At 40.7% G+C, this 27,153-nt stretch overlaps 1 protein-coding gene and 1 long non-coding RNA gene across 3 annotated transcripts in view; both read left to right on the forward strand.

The window, feature by feature from the left end:
* ARHGAP24 (Rho GTPase activating protein 24) overlaps positions 1–27,153 on the forward strand; it is a 518,143-nt gene that overhangs the window by 259,130 nt on the left and 231,860 nt on the right. The gene's annotated exons all lie outside the window — the stretch shown is intronic.
* LOC138843542 (uncharacterized) lies at positions 12,817–15,568 on the forward strand. The gene is made up of 2 exons (XR_011378361.1): positions 12,817–13,066; positions 13,427–15,568. It is a non-coding gene; the product is annotated as an uncharacterized lncRNA (long non-coding RNA).

A 27,153-nucleotide genomic window follows, 5' to 3' on the forward strand; every position in this document is an offset into this window, starting at 1 on the left:
CAGAGGCTTAGAGAACAAAAGGTCAATGTCACTGGGATCATCAAGGCGGTCTTCCCTGAGGCAGTGGGTCTGCAGCTGAGAGTTAGAGAAACTACAGGAGTTTGATGAGTTAACGATGAGGTTAAGGATGTTGGGCTGAAAACATTGGCAAAGGCACAGAGAATGTTCTGAGACCAGAAAGGGATGTTACACAGGCCCCTTGTGCTGGAAAGGGAGGGTGTAGGAGAGAACGATGTGCCAAGGACCTGTGGTGCGACTCTTGTGAACATCCTGCCGATTCAGGGTGTCTGGAGCAGATGGACATGCGGCCCCTCTTTCCCAGGTCCAGCTTGAGGAAGCCCTGACTTATAGGGAAATTAGCAGCCATTCAGATACCAGGCTGCTATCAAACACGCCATCACACCGCGAACGTGAAATGCATAGCTCAGTGCTCATCAGATGCTTGTGTTTCACACACAGGAGTAATGCATTTAAAATTCTGTGTTACATTCTAATTTCATCAGCCAGCCACACATCCAGTCATCTTCCACCACTTTACTGGGCGCTCACTGGGCTGTTACTGAGATGTAGCATTGACTCAGGGCTCCTCTGGTCCCATGCCAGCTTTTCCCATGAACTTGATCCATGCTATTTTTAAAATAACACTTGTGACAAGAAAGGAGAGTCAGTAGGAAGAGTGTTTTGACTATGTATTCATTTCCTAGGGCTGCGTTAACAAAATACCAGAGACGGGATGACTGAAACAACAGAAATTTGTATTCTCGGAATTCTGGAGGCAGGAAGCCCAAGATGGAGCAATTTGTAGGCAGGGTTGATGCCTTCTGAGGCCTTTCTCCTTGGCTTGTATGGCCACCTTCTCCCTATGTCTCCTCTCTATGTCTTTCTGTGTGCTAATTCCTAATTCCTATAAGGCAGAAGTTTCACTGGACTAGGAGCCAATGCTAATGGTCTCATTTCAATTAAATAACCACTTTAAAGACCCTATGTCTGAATGGGTCATCGTCTAGGTGCTGGGGTTAGGACTTTGATATATGTGTATTGGGGAAACACAACATGCCAGCCTATAATAGAATAAAACAGCAGATGACACCTGACTGCTCTTTGGGGGCTTCTGTTTATTAGGGGGCAAACTCCTCCTTGTTTTCTTGTTTTTAAGATTTATTTATGTATTTGAAACTCAGAGTTACCCAGAGAGAGAAGGAGAGGGAGAGAGAGAGAGAGAGAGAGGTCTTCCATCCAATGGTTCACTCCCTAGTTGGCTGCAATGGCCAGAGCTACGCCAATCCAAAGCCAGGAGCCAGGTGCTTCTCCTAGTCTCCCATGCAGGTGCAGGGCCCAAGCACTTGGGCCATCCTCCACTGCCTTCCCTGGCCACAGCAGAGAGCTGGCCTGGAAGTGGAGCAGCTGGGACCCGAACCAGTGCCCATATGGGATGCCGACACTGCAGACAGCAGCTTAACCTGCTATGCCACACGCCAGCCCCTCTCCTTGTGTTTTTTTATGACTGCTAGAGCACCGTCCTGCTCCTCAGGAAAAGAAGCAAATTCTCAGACTTTGATATATTTGTGTCCTATTACAACCCAGAATTCTACCTTCTCCTTTCATAAATACTGAAAAAAGCTGAATGATTTAGCGTCCAAAGTATTAACTAGGAGCATGTAAACCAGAACTGGGGGCTGCCTAAGGGAAAAGCAAATGTTTTATATCCAGATACTCTTTTGTACAAGTTAATCTTGACTTTAATTTTTTTCCTTAATTTCGTTCCCAGAGTATTGTTTTATGTTGTTTTAAACAGTTTGCCTAAAGGGAATATACTGGACATCTAACCTTAGTGTTGTCTTATTTGTCTTTGTTTTTGATCTTAAGTCAAAGCTAATTGTATTTGGGGACAAACTCCTTTGGAGAAGTGGCACAGTCATGTGTTACATGCTGCTCCGTGTGTCTAGTCAGCAGGAAGCCACAGGGAGGGCTTGGTATATGCTGCCCATGTGCCTGAGCCTCCCACGGTGAATCACCAGCTTGTCAGGCAGGGTGTAGAGGAGCAGAGAGTATCAAGACAAACAAATAAGGCTTTTGGAAAATGGTTAGTGTAGGGGCATGACATGATGTGGGGTACCAGTTGCATCGTCTTTCTCATGACTCATTATTTCTGATGTGTCACTTGCTTACAGGAATCAGGGGGTGGGGGTAATGACTCGACTGTGCCGGGGGGCTATCTGGCTGTGATTTACAGGCTGTGATTTGTCATAATGGGTTCTTTGATTGGAAGACAAATAACTCACTCCACTGTGCATGTAACTGATGGACATCAATTATTATTTGAACAGCTGACTTACTGTGTGCTTTAATTTGATCACTTCTCTCCCCCATGTATAACCTTACTGCCAACTCAATTGTGTGGATATTCCTCCAGGTTCCTGATACCAAATATGCAAAACCACTTCCATCTTCCATCCAATGATCTTTTCCTTTATTGCAATAGAAGAACTGTCTATTTTCCTTCCTAAATCCAGTCCTTTGGCTCTTTGAATTCTCTCTAGTCCTGTGGATTTCCAGAAAACATTATCTTTTTATTCAGTGTTTCTACATTATTATATGGCTTTAGTGTCGATAGTTCCATAAGCTTCTATATTCCATAGGCTTTTAAGTGGTACATCAGAACTAACATTTTATTCAAAATTACATCAATCTCATGCATTCTTAAGTTTAAAAAATAGAAACATTCAGTCGTGCTATTGTTTCTCTGATCAAAGTAACCAATATCCTGACCACAGTTTTCCTACCACCAAAAATCTCATATTTTGTGCTTCTTTTTGCAATAGAACTCCTCCATAATTCTACACTACACTTGTTCTGATTCCTGTCTTTGTCTCAGTCTATTTTTGTCCACCCAACTCCATTGGCTTTTTCCTTATTAAAGTCATCTTTCTAAATCCAGTGATGATGTTTCAGTTCTCATAATAATGGCCTAAGTAGAATCCCTTAACATGATAGAACACTCTTTCTTGATACACATTATTCATGTGGTTTGAGGATACCACACTTGCCTGGTTTTCTTCCTACAGTCACTGTTTCTTACTTCTCTGCACCTCTCCCAGGTGGAGGGCTCAGTGCCTGGCCTTTCTGTCCTGGAGAACTGCACTGTTCTCCTTGTTTGTGTTCAGACTCTGCACTTTCCACCTACTATGTTGCATCCATGTACCATGGCCACTGACACTTTAAAGACTGCATTTTTAAGAGACATTTTAGGCTCATAGAAAAAGTGCATAGAAGATACAAAGAGTTCCCATACACAAAGTGATATTTTTGTTATTCAAATCTGATTTCAAAAATCACCTCCTGTATTTAAAACTAGAAGAATCTTATCATGGTATTCAAGTGTGCCCAGTGAGTTTAATCTTCTCACTTGCTATCTGAACACTAACCACTGCTGGTCATCTTTCAGTTTCTTAAATAAGCCGCGCTTCGCTCTACCCACACAGCTTCTACATATGCTATCCTCTTTTCAAAATAATTCCTCTCTTTCGTTCTAAGGTTCACATAATAACTGTACACATCCTACTCATAGTATCTCCATTGTCACTTTCTTAAGGAAACCTAAATTTTATTCTCTCTTCCACTATGTCTTAACCTATATTGAAGGCCTAGGACCTATACTTCTTACCATTTTTCTTATATAAATAATTTCTGTCTCCCCCACCAGAGTGTTTTGTTATCTTATGTAATTGTCATCAAATTTATATTTATCAAATAAAGACAGAAAGAAAGAGGAAGGGAGACACAGGAAATAATAGACAGTAAATATATATAAAAAATGCTAACATTAGAAATAGGATAATATAGAATGGGTACGTTTCAGCATTGATAGCCAGGAACCTGAGTGTTACAGCAATTCCATAATTCAATTCAAAGCTTGATTTAGTTAATCAGACATTTAGTAAAAATGAGCTCTAGGCAGATACTATGTGCCAAGTTTTTATCCACGGGGAGATATTATTTATCATCCCAAATTTCCATCCCTTAGAGGTAGGGTTCTACTGAATACTTCAGAAAACTCTGTTCAAGTCCACTTTTGAAGCAGAGCAGCCCTTACCAAATTAGAGGCAGAGTAGGTGGTACAGCTGCTCTGGCCATATCTCTTAGGCAAGTCTAATTCCTGTGAAATCCATTTCCTCAGCAGTGAAATGAACGTTACACCATGGAATGAACAGAGGAGGCAGCCTATGTGAATGTCTGGGAACTATTGTCACCCAAATGAAGATGGTGATCTGTGTAAATTAGTCTCCTTGGTCTCCCACCACCTGTGTCTCTATCTCATCCTCAACTCACCTCTCTTTAAAGGACTCCTCATTATTTCTAATGTACTGGAATCCAATGATAAGTATTAGTAACATCCTTCTCCATTATTTCCCCCTAGCTGGTGTGTGAAAAGCAATTCATATGAAAGCACTCGTTGGAGAAAAATCAGGATATCTGATTGCAGGTGCAAAATAAATGGATTTTTTTTTTGTTGGACTGCATTCCTTTTCTTCTCTAAATACCAGAGGTCCAAACTTGAGGCATAAATGATCCTCTCCTCAGTCAGTTTGAACTGGTGTCCAAATTTCAATTCTACTCATTCTGCTCAGCCCATTGTTAGCCTGTGAACCCTAGTACACATGAGTTAATCTTCTCTTTGAGATGAATGTCTCCTGTTGCATTTCCTGGCATCTAGCAGTGCTATTTCATGACAGTCATGTGTTGCTTAATAACAGTATTTATTCTGAGATGTGTAGTTAGGCAAATTGGTCATTGTGTGAACCTTATAGAGTGTCCTTACACCAACCTAGATGGTATAGCCTACTATATGCCTAGGTTGTATGGTCTAGCTTGTTGCTTCTGGTCTACAAATCTATATGGTAGGATACTATGGGTAACTGAAGCACATTGGAAAATAATTGTGAATCTAAACACATATATAAACATGACATAATGCAGTTAAAATATTAGCCGATGGGTATTTTTCAGCTCCAGTATAATCTTATGGGATCCCCAAGTTATATGCATTCTGTTGTTGACTAAAATGTCATCTGTGACTCATGACAGTAGTTGTCTGGAACACGAACTCTCAAAGGCACCACTGGTACCACTGAAGAGTCTATTACTGATGAAACCAACCATACATAGGCAGCAAATGGTTGTATGTTCAGAATAACAGTTCCTGACTGATTACACAGAAAGATCCAGGCATGATGGCTCAATATGTTAATCATGACTGAGAATGTTTTGTCCATCCAAATGTAACGTTGCTCTATTTTCGGGGCTAAAAGTAGTTGGGAATGGAAAAAAAGATATATTACACTTTCTCGACTATTTGTATATCAGAGTTTTTACATGTTCTCACTTCTGCTCATACTCACCTTCAGGTTACTTACTTGATACTTAAAGTTTACTTATTTGAAAAGCAGAGTTACACACACATACACACACACACACAAAGGAGAGAAAGAGAGAGGGAGAGAGAGGTCTTCCATCCACTGGTTCCCAAACACCCACACAGCTGGGCCTAGGCCAGGAGCCTAGAACTCAATCCAGACCTCCATGTGGGTGACAGGGACCTAAGTACTTCAGCTATCACCTGATGCCTCCCAGGCATGCATTCTCAGGAAGCTGGAATCAGAAGCAGGGCTGAGACTCAAACATAGTCACTCTAGTATGGAATGCTCGTGGCCCAAGTGGCATCAATCATTCCACCAAGTGCCCTGCCCTTGGACATTTTTATAAACTGAATTGTGAAGTGCATGGCCTTTATGGCTGGCTTCATTAACTTAGCCTAATATTTTGTATCATGCATTTATTCCTTATTATTGATGAATAGCAAACCATTGTATCATATCCATTGTACATTATTTTATTTATCCATTTATCTCGGGAATTTGGCACTTTTTCTTTTACCTTTTGGCTTTTATGAATAACACTGTGATGGATATTCATGCTTCTATTTTTGTGTGAACATGTATTTTCAGTTATTTGTGTATATACCTAGGAATGGAATCAGTTACATGGTAACTTTATGTTTAGCATTTGGGAGACTATCAAACTGTTTCCCAGGATGGCTGCATGACTTTGCACTCCTGTCCATATTAGAGGGTTTGACTTATCCTTTCTTACCATTGTGCATGTGAAGTGCTATCTCATTGTTGTTCATTTCATTTCCCTAAAGCTAATTGATATTAAGTCTCCTTTCATGTGATTTTAGTCATTTGTGTATCTTCCTTGGAGAAATATCATTTTAAATCTTGGCCTGTTTTGCAATTTTTTATTGTTAAATATCAAGAGTTTTTGATTTATTCTGAATATAAACCCCTTATCAGATCTATGCCTTGCAAATATTTTCTTCTATCCCACAGGTTGTCCTTTATTGATGGCATTATTGATGGCATCCTTGAAGCACAATAGTTTTACATTTTGAGTAGATCCAATTTTTTTCTTTCTTCACATTGTTTAATATATAAAACTTTACCTAAGTCAAGGTCGTGAAGTTGAATTCCCATGTTTTCTTCTAAGAGTTTTATAGTTTAGTTCTTACATTGATATCTATGATGCATTTTCAGTTAATGTTTTGTGTATGGTATAAGAAGGGGTCAAACTCATGATTTTGCATATGGATACATAGCTGTTCCAGCTGCTGTGTGTTGGACAAAGTATTTTTCTGCATTAGATCGGCTTGGCGCTGTTTTTATTTTTTAAGTTATGATGTTTTCTCCCTCTGGTTGAGTCCACTGCAGAGCACAGGACTAGGCATGTTTATTAAAAAGCCCCATTCTTTAATTTTTCAATGTGTCTCTTGTCTGATACCCATTTTCTATTTCAGCTCCGGGGAAGAGGCTCAGCTCTAACCTGGGAGCACAATGCAGTGCTTTTGATGTTATGAAGGCATTGGACATTAGAGGAGCGTTTGGGAACCATGCTGCAACTGACTTGTTCCATTAACTAACTCCTCAATGGGACTGACCCTGTTCTAGCTTTAGGCTAGGAATACTGCTCGGACTCCCTACTGACCTCTTCTGTCGCCTGCCTGCCTGTCTCCTGTTTCTTTAGCACTTGGACCTTGATTGAGTCTGCTCACACCTCTTTGATGCAGTTCTTCAAGTGGTCGATATGCGGTTAGCTGAATGAAAACCTCAGGACTCGCCAGAATCCTGTGCGCCATCCTTAAATCCTCTCTTCCTCACACTTGACTTCCAGTCCTTCAACCAGTAATGCTGATTTTGCTGCTGATTTTACATCTCCATTCTTTTTTCTCCTCTCCATACCCGGTTTCTCCATTCTCATGTAGACCATGTTGTCTCTCACTTGGATTTATACGCTTAACCTTTTGAAATCTATTTTTCTCTAAAAGTCCAAAAAGATCCATTTAAGATAAGGTAAACCCAGTCACTGGCTATGTAAAGGCCACAACAGCTTCCATTCATGTGGAACCCCTGCCTGGACTCAGACCCCTGCAGGATCCCTACCCCCTTCATTTCTTGCTCCCCATGCTCCAGTCACACTGGCTTGCCCAGGAGCCCAAAAGTGTCCAAAGATTTTTCAAAGGGAAAGCCTTTGTCGCATATTGGATGCCTTCCTTAAAATGCTCTTGCCACCCCTCCCTTTTTCTTATCATTCAAATTTCAATTGAAATATCTTCATCTCCAAAGAGGTTTCCTGTTGAAAGTAACTAACCTCCACTAGGATATTCTTTATTAGTCATCTCGCTCATATCTGCACAGAACTTGATCTCCTAAATTAAATAGCTGAGCTGTTTGTTGCCTGTTTTGCTCACCATTATATTTTATGCCAATAAAACTTAATTGCATATGGAAACTGCTTTCTTATCATCATCCTTTTTTCTCTCCTCTGTTCTTTTTTCTTTGTGTCCGTGGAAGAAGGTTTATTTTTTTTGCATTTTTAATATCTATTTATTTGAGACTGGTATTATGGTGTAGCAGATTAAGCCTCCACCTGAGATGCTGGCATCCCATATCCATGCCGGTTTGAGACCCAGCTGCTCTACTTCCAATCCAGGTCCCTATTAATGCACCTGGGAAATCAGCAGATCATGGCCCAAGTGCTTGGGCTCCTATACCCACTTGGGACACCCAGAAAAACTTGACTCTTGGCTTTGGCCTGGCCCAGCCCTGGCCATTGTGGCCATTTGGGGAGTAAACAAATGGAAACAAATGGAAAATTCTCTCCTCTCTCCCATCCCCCATATCTGTCTCTCTCTTCATCCTCTGTCTCCCCCTCTTCCTCCTCTCTCTGTAACTCTTTCAAAATAAATAAAAATAAATATTTTAAAAGATATTGAAAAGTAGAGTTATATATATAGAGAGAGAAGCAGGAACAGAAAGAGCTTCTATCCACTAGTTCACTCCCCAGATGGCCACAATGGCAGGACTGGGCCAGGCTCAAACCAGGAGCTTCTTCCACATCTCCCATTTGGGTCTGTTTTTCCCAGACCATTAGCAGGGAACTAGATCAGAAGTGGAGCACTGGGGCATGAAACTGTACCCATATTGGATGCCAATGTCACAGGCTGCGGTGTTACCTGCTATGCCACAGAGTTGACCCCTTTTGTAAAGTGTTTTTAAACCCATGACTTGGTCTGTGTAAGACAAACCCCTACTACATCCACCATAATCTTCCGTTAAGAAAATATTGCAAAATTATATAGTGCTACCTGGTAGATACTTCTCAATAAATCTCATCTCAGAAACACGAGTGCCCTCTGCACAAAAGAGTGATAGTAACAGCGTTAGTCTGTTCATGGGTTTGTTAGCAATGCTTGGAGGAAGGGGCTATTATTATCTTCATTGTACTAAGAAACAGAAGCTTCAAGCTGAATTACCAGACGCTCTAACTAGTACTACCTGGGCCACTATCTAGCGAAATGGCAGAGGCAAGGTCTCTTTCAAAGAACAATTTTACTGCTCCTTCAGAAAGAGCTAAGAAGCAAAGACAACAGGAGGGTCTCCTCCTTTTAGCACCAGCAACCTGGATGTTTGTGTCTCACTAGACACAAGACAAAAGGAAAATATTACGGAAAATAGTATCAAGATTATACCCAAGATGATGCTGGAATGGCTTTTGTTGCTAGGATAAAAAGGTATCTTAGAGAATATCCTTAGTGATGTCTTATTAAGATTCAGAAAGGAAAGAGAAATGTGAAAGTAATAGTAAACAGGTGGAGTGGGTGCTTGGTGTAGAGGTGAAGTTGCTACTCTGTGTGCCTGCGTCCCATATTGGATAATTTAAGTCCTGGATACTCAGCTTTGGATTAATGCACATTCCAGAAGGCAGCAAGTGATAGTTCAAGTACTTGTGGACCTGCCACCCACATGGGAGACCTAGATGGGGTTCTAGGCTCCTGATGTGCGCCTGACCCATCCCTGCTTGTTTGAGGAGTTAACCAGAGGATAGAAGATCTGTGTCTGTTTCTGTCTCTTTGCCTTTCAAATTATAATGAAAATAAATTCTCTTTAAAAATAAACAGTGCTTTTGTTTTCATTTTCAGAGTTATCTCTGAATGCAAATAGTTTAAGAGTAATGTCATTTTATATACAAAACTCTTATCCTCTTTGGAAGTATCCGTCTTGGAAACAGGCACAGCTAACAAATAGCTGGTAGAAGGCTGCCTACATGAGGCATGGAAGATCCTCCTCGGATGCCCCAGTGTGGGCCATTTCCTTTCCTTGGAATTGGAGGGAGAGCAACCATAGTGAGGCTGGCTGCAAGCTGTTGCAGCGTCTAGTGAGATTCTGATGCATAATTTTACAAAATTACAGCTGTGTTCCATGAGTAAAAGGGGAGGAGAGAAGAGTACTGAGAAAGTAATTTCTTTTGCTCTCACTGGTGTTTCACCTGCTCCATGTTGCAATTGCATGTTACCAGGGCCGATGAAAGCACTCCGCATGGTCTGATTATGAAGTTCAAAAACCAAAACCAAATAAAATGATCTGCTATGTATAAACCCTTTTTTTTCTAATGAGGGGATTATGGAAAAAGGGACAGTGATTAAAAGTCAGTGTTCTGTTTGCCCAAGTGCAGGAGGGAGTGGAAAAGTGGCATGGGCTGGGATAGACTGGCCATGGAGGAGCCAGGACACTCACCAAGGCCAACTGCCATCTGACTCTTATGAGGTCTCTGTGGAAGACACCAGCTGCCACCATTTGGCAAGACTTTGTCGCCAGGGCACAGAGTAGACAATTGTCCTCAACCTTAGAGGCAGAGGCTGGCATCTGTCCCAAAAGTCTGTGTTCTCCCAGAAGAGATAAGAGCCATAGAGCTAAGATATGGATGGTGTCTCTTTCCTATCCTACAACATGGAAACTGGGAGAAAAAAAAGGGGGTGAGGCAGAGTATTAGAAGCCAAATAAAGAAAATGAATACTGAGTAGCTCAGTATGTCTATTAAGCTAAGCTTGAGCTTGAATTTACCCACTAGTTGAATGGAATGGCAAGCCATCTCTGAACTGAATAGGCAACAGTTTACTAAATTAAGTGTAGGAGACAAGAATGAAAAGTGAGTATATAATGTAGATATATGGCTAGATACCAGTAGAATAATGTTGAATGTCTACACTAACCTAAAAGGTGTTTGTTAAATTTTCACAATAATACCATTAGGTTTGGTTCTTTGATGACATCCAGTTTGCCGATATGGGAACTGAGAGTTCTACCATGGCTCAGTCCCTGATTTAATATGTACTGTCTGCTAGTGTTTGTGTATTCTCTAGTATGAATTGTTTTCAAGTTATTTTCTATATCACTAGATAGTTTGTACATTTATTAGGTGGCAAAAACAGTGCCTTAACTTCTGTTTTATCTCAGTGTCATTTTGCAAAAATCTATAAACAATCATCATTTCTTCAACTTTTAGTACATTGTTTAAACTTGCTGAAATGTGGATGTTGGGTGGTTAATAAGCTAGAAGTCCTGATATTTCACGTGGCCTCCTAGATTATTTAAGATGCGGCAAACCTCACGGTTTTTACATGAGGCCTGGAAACCAAAGTTGTGAATAATTGCTGCTTATATAAGATTCCAGTACATGAGCAGGGACCCAGGATCTCAGTTATAATGAGGGAATCCAAATCTCTGAGCGATGATAGATGTTTTTAAATTTAGATTCACCTGAGAAGCAGTCAGAAGCAATGGGATGACAGTGTTGTACATTACTTTATAGAACTACATAGCTGGAAAAAAATAATACATCAGGTATCTTAAATGGAAGCTAAAATGCATCCCTACCATTAAGAAAATATTCACGAGGATGAGAGAAGTCTAAAACTTTGGAAGTGAAATTGACAGAAAGACAAAGGGACTTCATTTCAATATTTGAGACAATCAAAGAAGGAAAACAAGCAGAGAGGAGAAGCACTACCATTACACTGGCGTAGCAGTTCTTAATCTTGTTCTCCTTTTGTCAAAATAACACACAAGTCAGCAGAGACTGCCTGAAAGAGACCAGTGACTATAATTCCAACCTTTGCTTCCCCATTCAACGAAACACCCCCAAATTCTAGGGAAAATAATTTAAAATCAACTTTAATCATAAGTAAGCCAATCTCCTTAATTATCATTAATTAGCAGCTACAAGATTGCAACATAGCAGTCTGATATCAAGGCTGAAAACTAATTGATTACTTCACTTTCAGGGTCTTTTCCAGCTCTTGAATTAGGGAATTTTCACAATGGTTACCAAAAAGGAAAATTTAAAAAAAAATTCTTTTAAGGAATCTATCCATTTTAAATGCATCTTTTTTCAGGGGTTCTGTTTGAGTGTGTTGAGTTTGATTATCACATCTGATCCAACTTTGTCCAAATATTCATGAAAAAAATGGAATCCATTTTCCACTTGAAAAAATGCTTTTGATTTCATAAGACCCCAGAGTACTTTGCTAGTAATACCACAATTCAAACATGTTTGGCATTAAGCTTCAATCCTGGAGAGCAGGGAGTCTGGCTTATGTTCCTTGGAATGGTTATTTGCTTGACTTTGAATCCCACGGCTGCTGAATCCATGAATTTTCAAAATTCTGATTTTAGCCTCAGTCATGTCCTTGTCTGATACATGTGAGAAAGATATAAGAAATCACAAAATGAATGAGTAGAATTTGCCAAATAGGAGCAAAGATTGGTACTCTCCGAGCAGTCACTGAGAATGTGTCTTTGACATTGGTTATTTAATGCTTCTCCACTGCTAAAGGGCTGGAGAGAGAGGTTTCCCGAGGCTCAGAAGCAGATTGAGATTTCTCTTCCACTCTGGCCCCTCCAGTGAAGAGTTGAGCCATGTGGTTGCTTACAGAGGTGACAGGTGACATTCCTAACTGACAGGACTGCAGAACAACTTGTAATCCTCTTCCTTCATGTTGGTCCAGGGATATTTTCCATTATGTCGTGCTGCTGGGGTTTCTTTTTAATGGTTCTTGAGTTTTTAAAAAAATATGTCTTTCCCTATGCATGCCATTTTCTAAGGCCTTATTTCAGAGAATTCTTAACAGTGTTGCCGTCATTAGAGGGAATTAGGCAGGCAATGGAGCCTCTTATATGCAACGCTCCATTACATAGCCAGGCAAGTCTAAATATGCCCTCCACTTTTAGCAGCCTGCTAGCCCTTAATCTAGTTTCAACACTCTGCAATATTAATTCTTTTTTTTTTTTTTTTTGACAGGCAGAGTGGATAGTGAGAGAGAGAGACAGAGAGAAAGGTCTTCCTTTTGCCGTTGGTTCACCCTCCAATGGCTGCCATGGCTGGCACGTTGCAGCCAGCGCACCGCGCTGATCCGAAGGCAGGAGCCAGGTGCTTCTCCTGGTCTCCCATGGGGTGCAGGGCCCAAGCACTTGGGCCATCCTCCACTGCACTCCCAGGCCATAGCAGAGAGCTGGCCTGGAAGAGGGGCAACCGGGAAAGAATCCAGCGCCCTGACCAGGACTAGAACCTGGTGTGCCGGCGCTGCTAGGTGGAGGATTAGCCTATTGAGCCGCGGCGCCAGCCAATATTAATTCTAACCAATGTTCAAGTATGGATGTAAGGTTAAAGCAAGGTTTAGGGCCGGCGCCGTGGCTCAATAGGCTAATCCTCCACCTTGCGGCGCCGGCACACCGGGTTCTAGTCCCGGTCGGGGCGCCGGATTCTGTCCCGGTTGCCCCTCTTCCAGGCCAGCTCTCTGCTATGGCCAGGGAGTGCAGTGGAGGATGGCCCAGGTGCTTGGGCCCTGCACCCCATGGGAGACCAGGAAAAGCACCTGGCTCCTGGCTCCTGCCAGGATCAGCGCGGTGCGCCGGCTGCAGCGGCGGCCATTGGAGGGTGAACCAACGGCAAGGGAAGACCTTTCTCTCTCTGTCTCTCTCACTGTCCACTCTGCCTGTCAAAAAAAAAAAAAAAAAAAAAAAAAAAAAGCAAGGTTTAAAGTGTTTTCTTTAAGTGGTTGTCATCGTCAGGTATGGATAAATGGGAGCTCAGGAGAAAGTGAAAAGGAGAGGAGTTCATAAATTCAACGAGTACTTCTTGTGTACCTGCTTGCACACTATGCAGTCTGGAAGAAATGGGAAGTAGATAAAACAGACTTGCATACATGAATAATCTAATAATAAACCAATTGGCCAGAGTACTAAAGTGCAAAACATAGAAGAATGCCCTCCATGCAGAACAAAGCCCTGAACGAATCTGTTGGACTGGATTGGAGGCTGCAACCTGTATATTTTCAAGTTCTGCAGATTATTCTAATGCTTAGCCTGGCTCCACAGTATGATGGTGGGTTTCCAAAAGTAGGATTTCCAAACTCTATCCCTTTCCTTGGAAACTAAGAACACGAGCATTTCAGCAAAAGAACACAATGAACTGATAATGTCACTGTGATGTCAGTTAAAGTCAAGCTAGGAGTAACTTTTTTGCTTGCGTGTTTTTGTTTCATTTTGTTTTGTTATTGTTGTTGTTCTGTGGTACTAAGACTTCTATGGGGCAATTGAAGCGCAAGGGAAGCAGTAACATGGTGCCTTGTATCATCACCATGTGTTTTTCTCAATTGTAAAAGACAAGAGATCAGGGACTAAATCCTTCCTCCATGATGACATGTTGCCCAATGCCAAAAGTGGATTGGATGGACTAAAAATCTGTTGTGTGGTTAAGAATAGCCACTGGGGCTGGTGCTCTGGCGTAGTAGGGTAAGCCTCTGACTACAGCGCTGGCATCCCCATTTGGGCACCTGTGCATGTCTCAGCTACTCCTCTTCCAATCCAGCTCTCTGCTTATGGCTTGGGAAAACAGTAGAGGATGGCCCAAGTGTTTGGGTCCCTGTACCCACCTGGGAGACCTTGAGGAAGCTCCTGGGTCCTGGCTTCAGATCAGCCCAGCTCCAGCCGTCACGACCATTTGGGGATTGAACTAGCAGATGGGAAGACTTTTCTCTCTCTCTCTCTCTCTCTCTCTCTCTCTGTCTATAACTTTACCCCTCAAATAAATGAATAAAAAAGAATCACTATATCACTATTTACTGCACATATATTAATATTGCACTTTGTAGTCCTCTTGTCTGTTTTCATGGTTGCGTCTGTGAGTTTCTGTATGCCTCATCCTGTTTCCCCATCCTTAAGCCCAATGTCTCCTCCAGTAAAACCTCACAATAATCAGCTCTTGAACCAGTCGATTTCAAAGTATGCATTTGTCCTTGTGATGCTTTTGTATTTGCTGTTACTTTTTGACTCTACAATTTCAGTATTTTTGCATTCATCTTATACCTTAAGCTTTCAAATATATTCTTAGTGCTTTGGAAAAAGGGGCTATATTTTATGTCTGTTTGTGTCCCTAAGCAACATGCCTGGATAGGAAAGACACTAAGTTATTTGGTTTATTTATTTCTTAATTGACACCTAGTATCTATACTTATTTATGAATTACAGTGCTATAACAATATATATATATATATATATATATATATATATAGTATGTACTGAAAAATCCTGGTTATTAGCATTTCCATCTCAAATATTATCATCTCTATGTGCTAGGAAGTTTCAAACTTTACCTCCAGTTATTATGAAATGGATAATTGTAGTATACTATACTCTATTGTGTTATATAGCATAAGCACTACTCTCCTAAGTGTGTTTTGGTGCCCATTACCCTTCTCTTACTCTGGGAAACCATGAACACAGGACTTCAGGGTTCTTATTTGTACATGACCAAACCATGAACTTTGCCTCATTGCCAGTCAGTACAAATGCAAGGGATACTGGCTGCTTCTTTTATGTAAAATATTCTGAAAAGCATTACAAATATTGTTTTCTACCTGAGAGGAAATGCCTGGAGCAACACAAGCAAATTTCTTTTTAAATATAGGCTCCTTTTTTTTCCTTCTTATTTTTTTGCTTTTCTTATATCCTATTATCCATTTATGTTTCAGTTATGTTTTAAAATGTGAAATGTTAAAAATTTATCTAAAAGAAAAGATCTAGTACAGCTTTTGAAAAAGTCTTGTTAAAGGATCATCTTAGCAGGTATTTTTGTACTACTGTCGAGTGAAAAGGAGGATCACGCGCAAAACAAACACACACACACACACACACACACCAAATCAACTACCACATGACATTAAAATAGACAAAAATTGATCATCTGTCATTTATATTTAGCATCTGAAACAGAGGTACTTTTATTTTTAATGCAATCAGCAAGACAGAATAGTCTATAAAAATGGTGCTGTGAATAAATGAATTGAAGAGATTGTAATATTTTTAAACATTGTGAATGACTTCAAGAATGACTTCAAAATAAGAGTAATAAACCAGACATACTTAAAAACCAATTAACCTAACCCTAGCAGGCCTGTTTCTGTTTATGCCTGGATTGTTTGTCTGGAAATAGTTTCTTGGTCAGTAGGTACAAAATGCACAGCAATACTGCCCTCTACAGGTTCTTGGTAAGGCATTCACGGGTCTTCAAGTGTGTACCTGTTTAAATGGTACTCATTTTAAATGAACCTTAACAGATGGAAGACTTTAAGTGTGTTTGACTTTCACATCTGTTGTACCAGAAAGCCACCTGAGCCATTCCTCTGCCTCAACACATGATGACCTACTTTATTATTTCTGTGGGTGTATAATATTATCAGCTCTTGAAAGATTTTTATTCTGTGGTCCAGTAGAAATACAAAGCCCCTTTTCTTAAATGCATGGCTTGTTGGAACTAAGAAAGTATTCTGATACACCAGAAATCAGTTGAATATATAAAATTTGAGGAATCTTATATTGAAAGCATTGGTGCTACTTTATTATAGTCACATCTTGTATTGGTAGTGGAGAAAGCACTAATAGACTAAATATAATTGTCAGTGATAATAAAAGTCAAAAAGTAGAAAGAGTATATAAGCCAGGCTAGATTAATTGTCCAATATCTGGTATTTAAGTGAAATGTGGGTATTTTTAATATTATAGCTGCATTGAGAGATAAGTAGCTAATAGTCATGGTATTAATATATGAAACTTTTGCAAAAGAGACTTACATAGAAACCAAAACATCTATAGAAGAAAAAAATGTTTGATCTCTCAAATATGATGCAGAAGGCGCTATTCCATGGTGCATAAGAGCCAAATCACTATGGGTTCAAATCTCAGTGTTGTCACACAGTGTAAGTTTTGGCAGGTACCAAGATGGTCTGTGTCTCAATTGTGAGATTAAATTAAACTATAAAAATACTAAGTTTTTGCTGTCATTATGTTTCCTATTTTAAGAATTAGACATTTGTATAAATTTTCTTATGTATATATGTGACTTCTGAGGACATGGAGTGTTCAACTGTTACCTTCATGAGGGTGTCAGTTATAACTAGGAGAATGCAATTCACGTTAGCTTATATCAAAGAGAGAGGTAGTATTGTAAGAATTCAGGGGTGGGTATTTGGCATAGCAGTGAAGATACTGCTTGGAATATGTATGGAAGTCCATGGGTTTGAGTCTTGGCTCTGCTCTCCATTCTAGCATCCTGATAATGTGCACCTGCAAAGCAGTAGACGATGACTCAAATAGTTGGGTCCCTGCCATTCACAGGCATTGAGTTCCTGGCTCCTGGCTTTGGCCAGGCCTAGTCCTGGCCTTTGTGGTATAAACTAGTGGATAGGAGGTCTCTCTCTCTCTCTCTCTCTCTCTCTCTCTCTCTCTCTCACACACACACACACACACACACATTAATTAATGGATTTTTAAGAATTCAGAGGTTTTTTCCCAGAGCTTGAGGAAGAAATTGCCACCAAGTTTCACGATATGCAAGGACATTTTACTTGACCGTCTTCCCAGCTGTATTTCTCCCTAGCTCCTGTCCTCAGATATCCTGGCACATCTGTTCCATCCCTCTCATCAGTCTGACTGTCTCTCCTTTGAAGTAGCAGAATGTGGCCACCCACATGTTGTTGCATGCCTTGTCACACAGGGACACTGATTTTTTTCTTGGTTCTTATCCAAAATGTCCAGGACTAAGACTCTAGCCCAACATGGATGAAAATGCTCGATTGTGGTTAATCAGCTGTGACATCAGAATAGGGACTGGCAGCAGAGACAGAGACCTAATATGAGAATGTTTGCAAAATGTCATGCAGAAAGGGGGAGTTAAAAGACGAATTTATTTTGGTGCCAAAAGAAAATTGGTATCTGTGAATAGTTTCTTCATGACACACATTCTCCATGAACTTTTAGAAGACCCTTTGTATGCATGTAATTCAAAAAAATTTTGCACCAAAATGAACTTACCTTTTAATTCCATCTCTCATGAATTTTTTAAATTGCCTTTATATGTTATATTTAGATCATTGTCTATATGTAAGTTATAGGGAGCTGTTTAATTTCTGCTCTATACATGAGTCTCTAACATACCAATATTTACAATCAAAGAGTTGCTTGTTATTTGTTTGGAATTTAGAAAACACTGCCTGTGCCAACTGTGATAGTGCTGTGTCCTTGGGAAAGTCCCACTCTCAAAGCAGGAAAAAAGTTGCAAATAAAAAAACCGGTCCACTATGCGTCTAACAAATTATTACTAATTGCTATAAAAAAATCATAGGAGCCACACAAGAAAGAGGTTTCTGAGCAGCTGTGTTTTCGTAAAAGCTTGTCAGATGGTCAAACGATGCATGCTTTTTCATGGAGGTGTGAAAACTATGGACCCACAAATATAAATAAATATTTTAGTAGTAGTGTGCTGCATTCGCTTTAAGGACAAGTAAGATCAGAGCTTCCTCTCTGTGGTTTGGGCAGAAGCAGCAGCAAGAACTCCCTCCCTGATCCCTGTGTCCATCTAGACTGCCAGTAGCTGTGCATCCGTCTCCCCTAAGGGATGGGGCCTGACTATGTCCTGCACTCAGGCGAGACAGCAGTAAACAAGACAGAGTGGTAGCTCTTCTGGAACTTGGTTTTTCTTGGGAGAAGCAAGAAATGTGAGCAAAGACAATGATGTGCCGTATAACAATGTTTCTGCTAATGACAGACCACGTGAACAGTGGTGGTCGTTAAGATTGCAATAAAACTGGGAAGTTTCATCACCTGGCAATGCTGTGGTCCTGGTAAGGTTGTGCACAACACAGCAGCCATGTGTTTGTGTGATAATGTTGTGGCCACGCAGCTGCACTGCCAGTCGCATGAGAAATGCAGTGTGCACCACTGTGTACAATTCACACTACTTAATAATGGTAATAAATGATCTCATTACTGGTATACGTATTTACTATACTATACCTTTTATCATTATTTTCTATTATACTCCTTCTATTTATAACAAAGCCTTGACTATAAGACTGTGCTGCGTTACACCAGCAGCTGCCCTCATACATCTTATCACATGGAGTGACAGGCTTGTGCCATGAGGGTGTGTAAGAGCACTCTGTCATATTCCCAACAACCATGGCGTCTCACAATGCATTTCTCAGAACATGTTTTGGTTGTGACATGTAACTGTATCAACACTGAAGTCCCAGCTAATGAGTAAGTATCAGGTAGTGATAAGTGCTATACAGATGTGTGTGTGTGTGTGTGTGCTATACAGATGTGTATGTGTGTGTGTGAGAGAGAGAGAGAAATGGATTGACTGGGGAGGTTCCTTAGTTGGGCTGTGAGATCAGAGACACCTAACTCTCTTGTGTGTGTGTGTGTATATGTGTGTGTGTGTGTGTGTGTATCTTGGCACACTAGCTTGTTGAAATATTATGTGGGCTAAATTTATCTATTAATATGACTGTAAGAAATTCATGGGTTTAAAGGCTCTAAGTGGTCAAATGTTCACATTTTTATGTGGTTTAATCTAATAAATTTTTGTCAAATAGCTCTCCAAGTCTCTCAGCCCAACTTTGTTTGTTTTTTAATTTCTAACAGCTGCTGAGACAGGAAATATCTTGGATGCTAGGCTCTGCTGGATGAAATGAGAAAACTCTGTGGATTGTTATCACTACAGAATCATGGTTTCCTATTAACTAGATCCACATTTCCATTCAGGAATATTCCCAGGACACTACTTCCCCACTCACTCGATCACCACTGTAGGAATTGGGCAGTTGAGTGTGAAGGGTAAATAGGGACCTGGACTCCAAGTTGGCATTAGAATGACATTGAATGAATTATTTAACCTCTGTTGTTTGATTGAAATAATAAATACAGAAAGTATCTGTATTAAAAACTAAATGAAATAGGACTGAAGGTATTAACACAATACTTGGTACTAAATTATTATTCTTTTAGGATTTTATTTATTATTTGAAAGAGTGACAAAGAGAAAGACAGAGGCAGGCAGAGATCTTCCATCTGCTGGTTCACTCCCCAGATAACCTCAACAGCCAGGGCTGCTGGGCCAGTCTGATGCCAAGAGCCTCGAACTCCATTCTGGGTCTTCCACATGGGTTGCAGGGTGCAATTACTTGGGCCACTTTCTGCTGCTTTCCCTTGCACGTTAGCAGGGAGCTGGATCAGAAGCAGAGCATCTGGAACTTGAAGTGGTGCTCTGAAATGGGATGCCAGCATAGCAAGCATTGGCTTAACCCACTGTGCCACAGTGCTGACACTGACACTGAAGTCTTGCATGAATGAATCAAACAACCTTCCTCTCTCCCTCCCTCAGTTCTTTCCTCACTTTTTTATTCTGAATCCCCAAACTACAGGGATATTGCAAAGAAGAGCGTGTTACCCTGGACCACACAGCCATCTAAGCATTAACATGTACCTGCAAGCCATTTCTGTCCCATAGACAAGCACTGAGCAGCTTCATAGCTCTCACTCTCCCACTGCGGGTGTGCAGGTGCTGTGGAGCCCAGTGGATAAGAACAGCTTGTACCAATATTCTGTCCACCACTTGCACAACACTCTGAGTTCACCAGGAAGCATTACCTGCCCTTTTCAAAATCTTCATTTAGAATATATTGCAGAGAACCTTAACTTCACAAAACAACGCTTTGGCATCTGTTTCATTTGTATACGTGCACCATGGTTTTGTATTCCATTAGGAAATCAAAAAACTCAAATACTTCTTTGTCTCTATCTCTGCCTGTGTCCCTTGTCTCTATCCCTTTGTCTGTCTGTCTGTCTGTCTCTCTCTCTCTCTCTCTCTGCATCTAAAATTTTATAAAACACTGAGAAAACAAGCAAACCCTCAAATACAGTTATAGATTCTTGGCTCTCATTAAAGGTTAATCAATTAGCATGAACTATTGAAGTACACTATTTTTTGGGTGGCTGAGAAAAGAGATACTATGCATACATGTTTTCAAGAAAGCACCATGAGAAGTGGAAAGAGACAGGCCTGGGTGTAAAACCTGATGCTGGGATTTACTACTTTGATTTCTGTGAGCAAATGGCTTCATGTCACTGCGCATTGGTTTTCTCCTCTGTATTCAGTGCCAGTAGTGCACTAATTGTTGGGTTGTATGTATCCCTCATGTGCTACAAGAGAAAATAGATGTATGTCTGACACAGAAGAGGCCCTTACATAAAGGTAATTCAGTTTGATTTGTGATTCTCCACATTGATCTGATACCAGAGACACTTGCTATCAAAGACTACCAGAATTTCAGGATTTTGAGGGATTTGTATTGCCAGGGATAAGACACTGTAAATTGTCGCAAACATTGTCTGAAATATTCTTCTCTTCAGAACAGGAATTGAACTTCCTTCCGCTATCTGGTTGATGTTTAATTTGGAAGAGGTTTTAAAATGAATATAGGAAGATGAAAGAGTGAAAAGATAAGGTATCTTTTGACACTTCCATGTCACTGGTGTAGACAGAGAAAAAGAATGTGTCTTTTTGAAGCTATTGTTATACTGATTAGAAAGTCCATTGTAGAATGAACAATACAGCTGAAGATTGTATACAGACAATCTGTCTGTAGGAGCTGGTTTCAAACATGGTAGGGTTTTTTGTTTGTCTTTTTGTCTTCTTATTCTGAGTTAGGAGCATAGTAGACTTGGTACATTAGAAATGTAACTGCTTTCCATAAGACGTAAACCTAGAATGGGGGCGGGAACTGAAATATGCATTTATAGATCTCAAATAGTAAGGCAGTCATTTTGTGAGCCTGGGTTTCAAAGCTCCATGCACGCGTCAGGCTATAATAAGACCTGCCTTTGCTTCAATTGCTGAGAAACATTTTCCTTAATGCCAGGGCATCATCCTAGCCTTTGAATTGGCACTTGTTTCAGAAAAATGATTGGAAGCCAACATTTCAATAGAGCGATTTCTGGGCCCCCACACACAGGCTTGCCTGGTAGTTTTCCTCAAATACTTGGCTGTTAAATTGATTTTGAAAAGGAGAATGTTCCCTTTTTTGGCTTTCATTTTAGATCTGCTGTCATTATTTGTACTAGTGATAGTGTGTGTGTGTGTGTGTGTGTGCTTACTAAGCAATGGCCTCCTTGTGAAGCACTGTTTTTAATGTAATTTTAACTTTCAAAGTATAACTTCCATTAGCAGTATGCGGCAGTTTTCTTCCTCTCCAGATTATCTTTATTAGAAAAACTTCATTGATATTTAGATTCTTTGCATTTTTCCTGGAAAGGTACAGATTGAAATAGAACTCAGAGGAAAGAAAAAGATAGATATGACAGGCAATACTGTTTTAAAGACACGGATTCAGGAAGAATTCAATAGTTTATGGTAGAGTGGGCATGGAATTCTAGTGAGCAAATAATGTCTGGATATGACTCAAGAATGTATACATACATTGGCCAGCGCCACGGCTCACTAGGCTAATCCTCCACCTTGCAGCGCTGGCACACCGGGTTCTAGTCCTGGTCGGGGCGCCGGATTTTGTCCCGGTTGCCCCTCTTCCAGGCCAGCTCTCTGCTGTGGCCAGGGAGTGCAGTAGAGGATGGCCCAGGTGCTTGGGCTCTGCACCCCATGGGAGACCAGGATAAGCACCTGGCTCCTGCCATCGGATCAGCGCAGTGTGCCGGCCACGGTGGCCATTGGAGGGTGAACCAACGGCAAAGGAAGACCTTTCTCTCTGTCTCTCTCTCTCACTGTCCACTCTGCCTGTCAAAAAAAAAAAAAAAATGCAATTCTCTCCTCAGTAAAATTGTTTCCCGGTGTACCTGAGATAGATATCACAAAGCTTGCTTCTCATTGACTGTCACAGAATCTGTGATTTGATTGTTCTTCTCAGCCCTTGTTTATACTCATGTGGAACTGTGGCCTGTCTACCTTTCAATTATTGAATATTATGGTTAGTGGTGCATTAAGCCTGTGATTACCGAGTGGATTGAAATAATACTTTTGCAAAAATTAAAGAAAAAAATAAAAGCAGCCAGGAGGGGGTTTGAGGGAGAGAAAGAAGGAGGTAGGGAAGTATGGTTATCCACTTAGAATTGTACATTTGAAATACATGAAGTCTGTTCTCTTTATATTAATAAAAATTAAAAAATAACAGCAACACATTGTTTTCACAGCTCTAAACTCTTCAATGATTGAATAGCATGTTTTCTTCCTTAATTGTATTAGAAATTAAAAATATTCCTTTGTGTATCAATCTTTGCTTCGCCTTATTGACATACGGGGATCAAACTTAGCTGTATTGTAATTCTCCTTTCTTTCATGTAAGTCGAAATTTATATCCCTGGATTGAGTGCTGCTTAGCAGAAGAGAAAACTCTAACAAATGTAGTGAAGTTTGAGTTACAGTAGCCAAGTAATGATAGATCTATATCCGTTAAATTGTTTCTTAATAGAAAGAAATGACCTGAAAATTCCGTACACATACAGAATAATCACAAGTACATAAGCTTAAGGGCCATGCTTAACCCACCTTCTAAAAATTAGAATTTTAACGTTTTACATCTAAACACTGAAATTCTTCCTCCTAAGACTTTCTCATTATAACAATGGTTTAAGGTGTAAGTAATTAATATACATATATTCATTGGAAAAGAATTCTCAGAACCTAGTTTTTTTTTTATTGTAATTTTAAAATCTTTATTCCAGTCAATCTATGTTTATTATTTACATTATCTTTCATTTAGAACTAAATATTATAATATAAATCAGTACTTTAAATGATACTTTCAGCCCTTTACACAATATACTAGTAAGTTTTTATAATTTTTTTTTGACAGGCAGAGTGGACAGTGAGAGAGAGACAGAGAGAAAGGTCTTCCTTTGCCGTTGGTTCACCCTCCAATGGCCGCCGCGGCCGGTGCACCGCGCTGATCCGATGGCAGGAGCCAGAATCCGGCGCCCCGACCGGGACTAGAACCCGGTGTGCCGGCGCTGCTAGGCGGAGGATTAGTCTAGTGAGCCACGGCGCCGGCCAGTTTTTATAATTTAAAACTGACCTTGGGGGCCGGCGCCACCACGGCTCACTAGGCTAATCCTCCGCCTTGTGGCGCCGGCACACCGGGTTCTAGTCCCGGTCGGGGCGCCGGATTCTGTCCCTGTTGCCCTTCTTCCAGGCCAGCTCTCTGCTGTGCCCAGGGAGTGCAGTGGAGGATGGCCCAGGTGCTTGGGCCCTGCACCCCATGGGAGACCAGGAGAAGTACCTGGCTCCTGCCATCGGATCAGTGCGGTGTGCCGGCCCCAGCGCGCCAGCCGCGGTGGCCATTGGAGGGTGAACCAACGGCAAAGGAAGACCTTTCTCTCTCTCTCTCTCACTGTCCACTCTGCCTGACAAAAAAAAAAAAAAAAAGAAAGAAAGAAAGAAAAAAAAAAAAACCTGACCTTGGTTAGGGGAAAAGCAGATTAACATTTCTTCAATTGAAATGAAAAATTTTGCTACATTAGAACATAAATATATCCATATTAAACAAACACTACTGAACAAAATGCATCTGCATTATTGCATCTGCACCACTTTCTCTTTGTTTTTCGTGGTGATGTTGTTAATACTTTAAATTATATGCTCTTAATAAGTGTTCAAATAAAATTTTCACTTAATAAATCAAAATGCCTATGGAGAGATCATTAAAAAAAGGGTTCCCTGGACAGTCTTTCCATTTAGTCAACTGCAAGAACACACATTCCCCTAGGTCATCTGTAAAATATCTTAAATCAGGATGTGGAAGTATTTGGTTTCATTCAGTGAACTAGAGTTCATTGTAAACAATGAGAAGGCGTGAACAAATATTTCTAGGAGCTGGGCAAGGTCTTTTCAGAGTGTCTTTTATTTTTTTAAATGACTTGAAGCTTTTCACTGACTTCAGCACTTTTTGAGTTAAAACAGCCTCCAGACCGCTTGGAGAGAACACATCTGCTACATCGCCTGGAAGAGTACGCCAGACCCTTTGCTGCCTTTTGCTCACTTGTGCTTGTGCTTGCCCCAACAAGGGGGTGACTCCTGCCCTTCGGTAGATTTTTTCAACCCTTTGTGCCAGGGGCTGTTTATTGAAGTGCAGTATAATCGCATAGTCCCCTGTTGACCACAGGAGTGTGAATCAAGACTCAAGGAAGTCCTCAGGGGCTTAACTGACTCTAATTCTACAGCAATGGGGAAAGAATACATTTGTTTTGGAGTTTTACTAAGGCCCCGAGTCATCCCAACTCTGTTCTGTTGCTGCTGTTTTCCTTACCAGAGTAGCTTAGTTGTCTGAGAGTTTCTGCATGTCAGCATTTCTCCAGAGGTCAAATGATCTTTCTACCTTTTGGAGCCTGAAATAAATCGATTATAGCATATTTGGGCCGGAATATTTTGTCCACTTTCCCCCTGGTCTACTTCATGCTGGTTGGAACCATAGGGGATATGCCAGACTCTCACTAGAGGGCAGCAGGAGGTCAGTGGACCAGTTCTTTAGGAACTTCCTGGACTATATTTTGTCCTGTGAAAAATAAATTAAAAAAAAAAAAAAGCCTACTAGTCTAAAAGAGTTGTATTCCCTACTACTTATTAAGAATACAATGATGTCAATAACCTTTACACTTCAGAAAAACATGGACAAAATGCAAATAAAATCTCTCTAGAGGAAAGAAGTTTGTCAATACGAGGGACAGTATCAATTATACTTCCTACAGACAGCTGTGCACCTACAAGAACAAGGCTTGGAAGAGACATTCTGTGTCTCTCATGTAGAAACCAAGCCACTTGTAAGCAGGCATTGGGAGCGGAGGTCTGGAAGCCAGTAGTGAGATTTGAAGCAGCAAAGACATAGGCCTCTCTAGTGAGCTGGGGTGATGTGCACACAACAGACGTTAGGTGAAAGACCATTCGTCCCAGCAGAAAAAGAGTTGAACCCCTCAACTCCATTGCAGGTGTGTCTTTGCCAGAAGCAGTGTCACTCACAAGCTCATGCAACCTGGCCCCCTTGAGAATTTGGGGAAAGGGCTTGTGAGCGTATTTCAGCTTCCCACAGTGAGAGAGGGGCCTGGCATGGCACTGCACGGGACACCTTGTGAGCAGTTGACAAGGGAATGACTTTATGAGACGTCACCAGGAGGAACAGCTTTGTAGAAGGTAGTGAGGACAAGGCAGAGACAAAAAAGACATGAGCCACAGAGACTATGGTCTGTGGAAAAGGGAAACATTAGAAGTTGGGAAAAATGATGTGTGAGCCACCCTAGGATCCTTTGAAGGAACGGAGAGGGTTAGGGTACAAGAGTTGCTATTGGTTTGCTGATGAGGCTTGGATATAAAAAATTATGTTATTTTACTATTTATTGTTACTATTCTCCTTTGAGCATATCCCACAGGACAGCATGAACCTAATTTATAACTAATAACAAAAAACACTCTTTAATCCTCAAATTTCACTCTCAGATGACCACTGGTAAATATACCATACCATCAAAGAATGTTGTTTTTAACCTGAATCACGCTGGAAAGATATTAATCCCAATTCCATTTCTTCCTCCAGCCATCCTCTGGAGTCCCCTTAAATTAAATCACCCGAGGTAAAATTATACACTAAGTTTAGCAAGGGCTTGTTTTATCAGGACTGTAGGAGAAAGATGTAACCAGATGTAAAGAGAATATAAGGAAGAGGAGAGTTGCTTTCTTCTATAAGAATTAGGAAAGATTTGATGGTGAAATGGCATTTGAACAAGTTATCAAAATGTAGGTAGGATTTTCATGAAGTCATGAGAGTAACATTGCAGTATAAAGGAACAGAAGAAATAATTCCATCTTGACTAGTCAAGAGGGCTGATGGCTGTGATACTGGTGAAGAGTCCAGGTTGTAAGAAGTTTTATGCAGAGTACTGAAGAGTTTGAAGTTTATTCTGTGGTCACTTTGGCAGGGATCTGCATGGAGTGGTATGATCAATATTGCACCTGAGGACAGTTTCTCTCTCTGCAGGCTGGGGCAGGGACCAAAGGTAAAGAAATATTAGGAAACTGGTGAAATTGTTTAGGTCAAGTGAGTCTATGAAATGGGGCAGTGGGTGTAAGGATAGAAGGAAGGAGGAGGATAGACAAAGTGGACGTTACAAAGGGAAGAAACTCATTGTTCACTTGAAACTCTGTATATGCTTTATCAAGTCTTAGAATGAGGAAAATGTTTTGTCTTCAAAAAGCTTGCATGAAGCAGGTGTTTGGTGCAGTGGTTAAATCGCTGCTTGGAAGTCTATATCCTATATTAGAATGCTTGGTTTCAAGTTCTATCTCTACTTCCAGTTCCAGCTTTCTGCTAATGCATACCCTGAGAACTAGCAAATGATAGTCAAGTGATTTGGTCCCTCCCACCAT

The sequence above is a fragment of the Oryctolagus cuniculus genome, chromosome 8, assembly GCF_964237555.1.
Source record: "Oryctolagus cuniculus chromosome 8, mOryCun1.1, whole genome shotgun sequence".
Taxonomy (NCBI): domain Eukaryota; kingdom Metazoa; phylum Chordata; class Mammalia; order Lagomorpha; family Leporidae; genus Oryctolagus; species Oryctolagus cuniculus.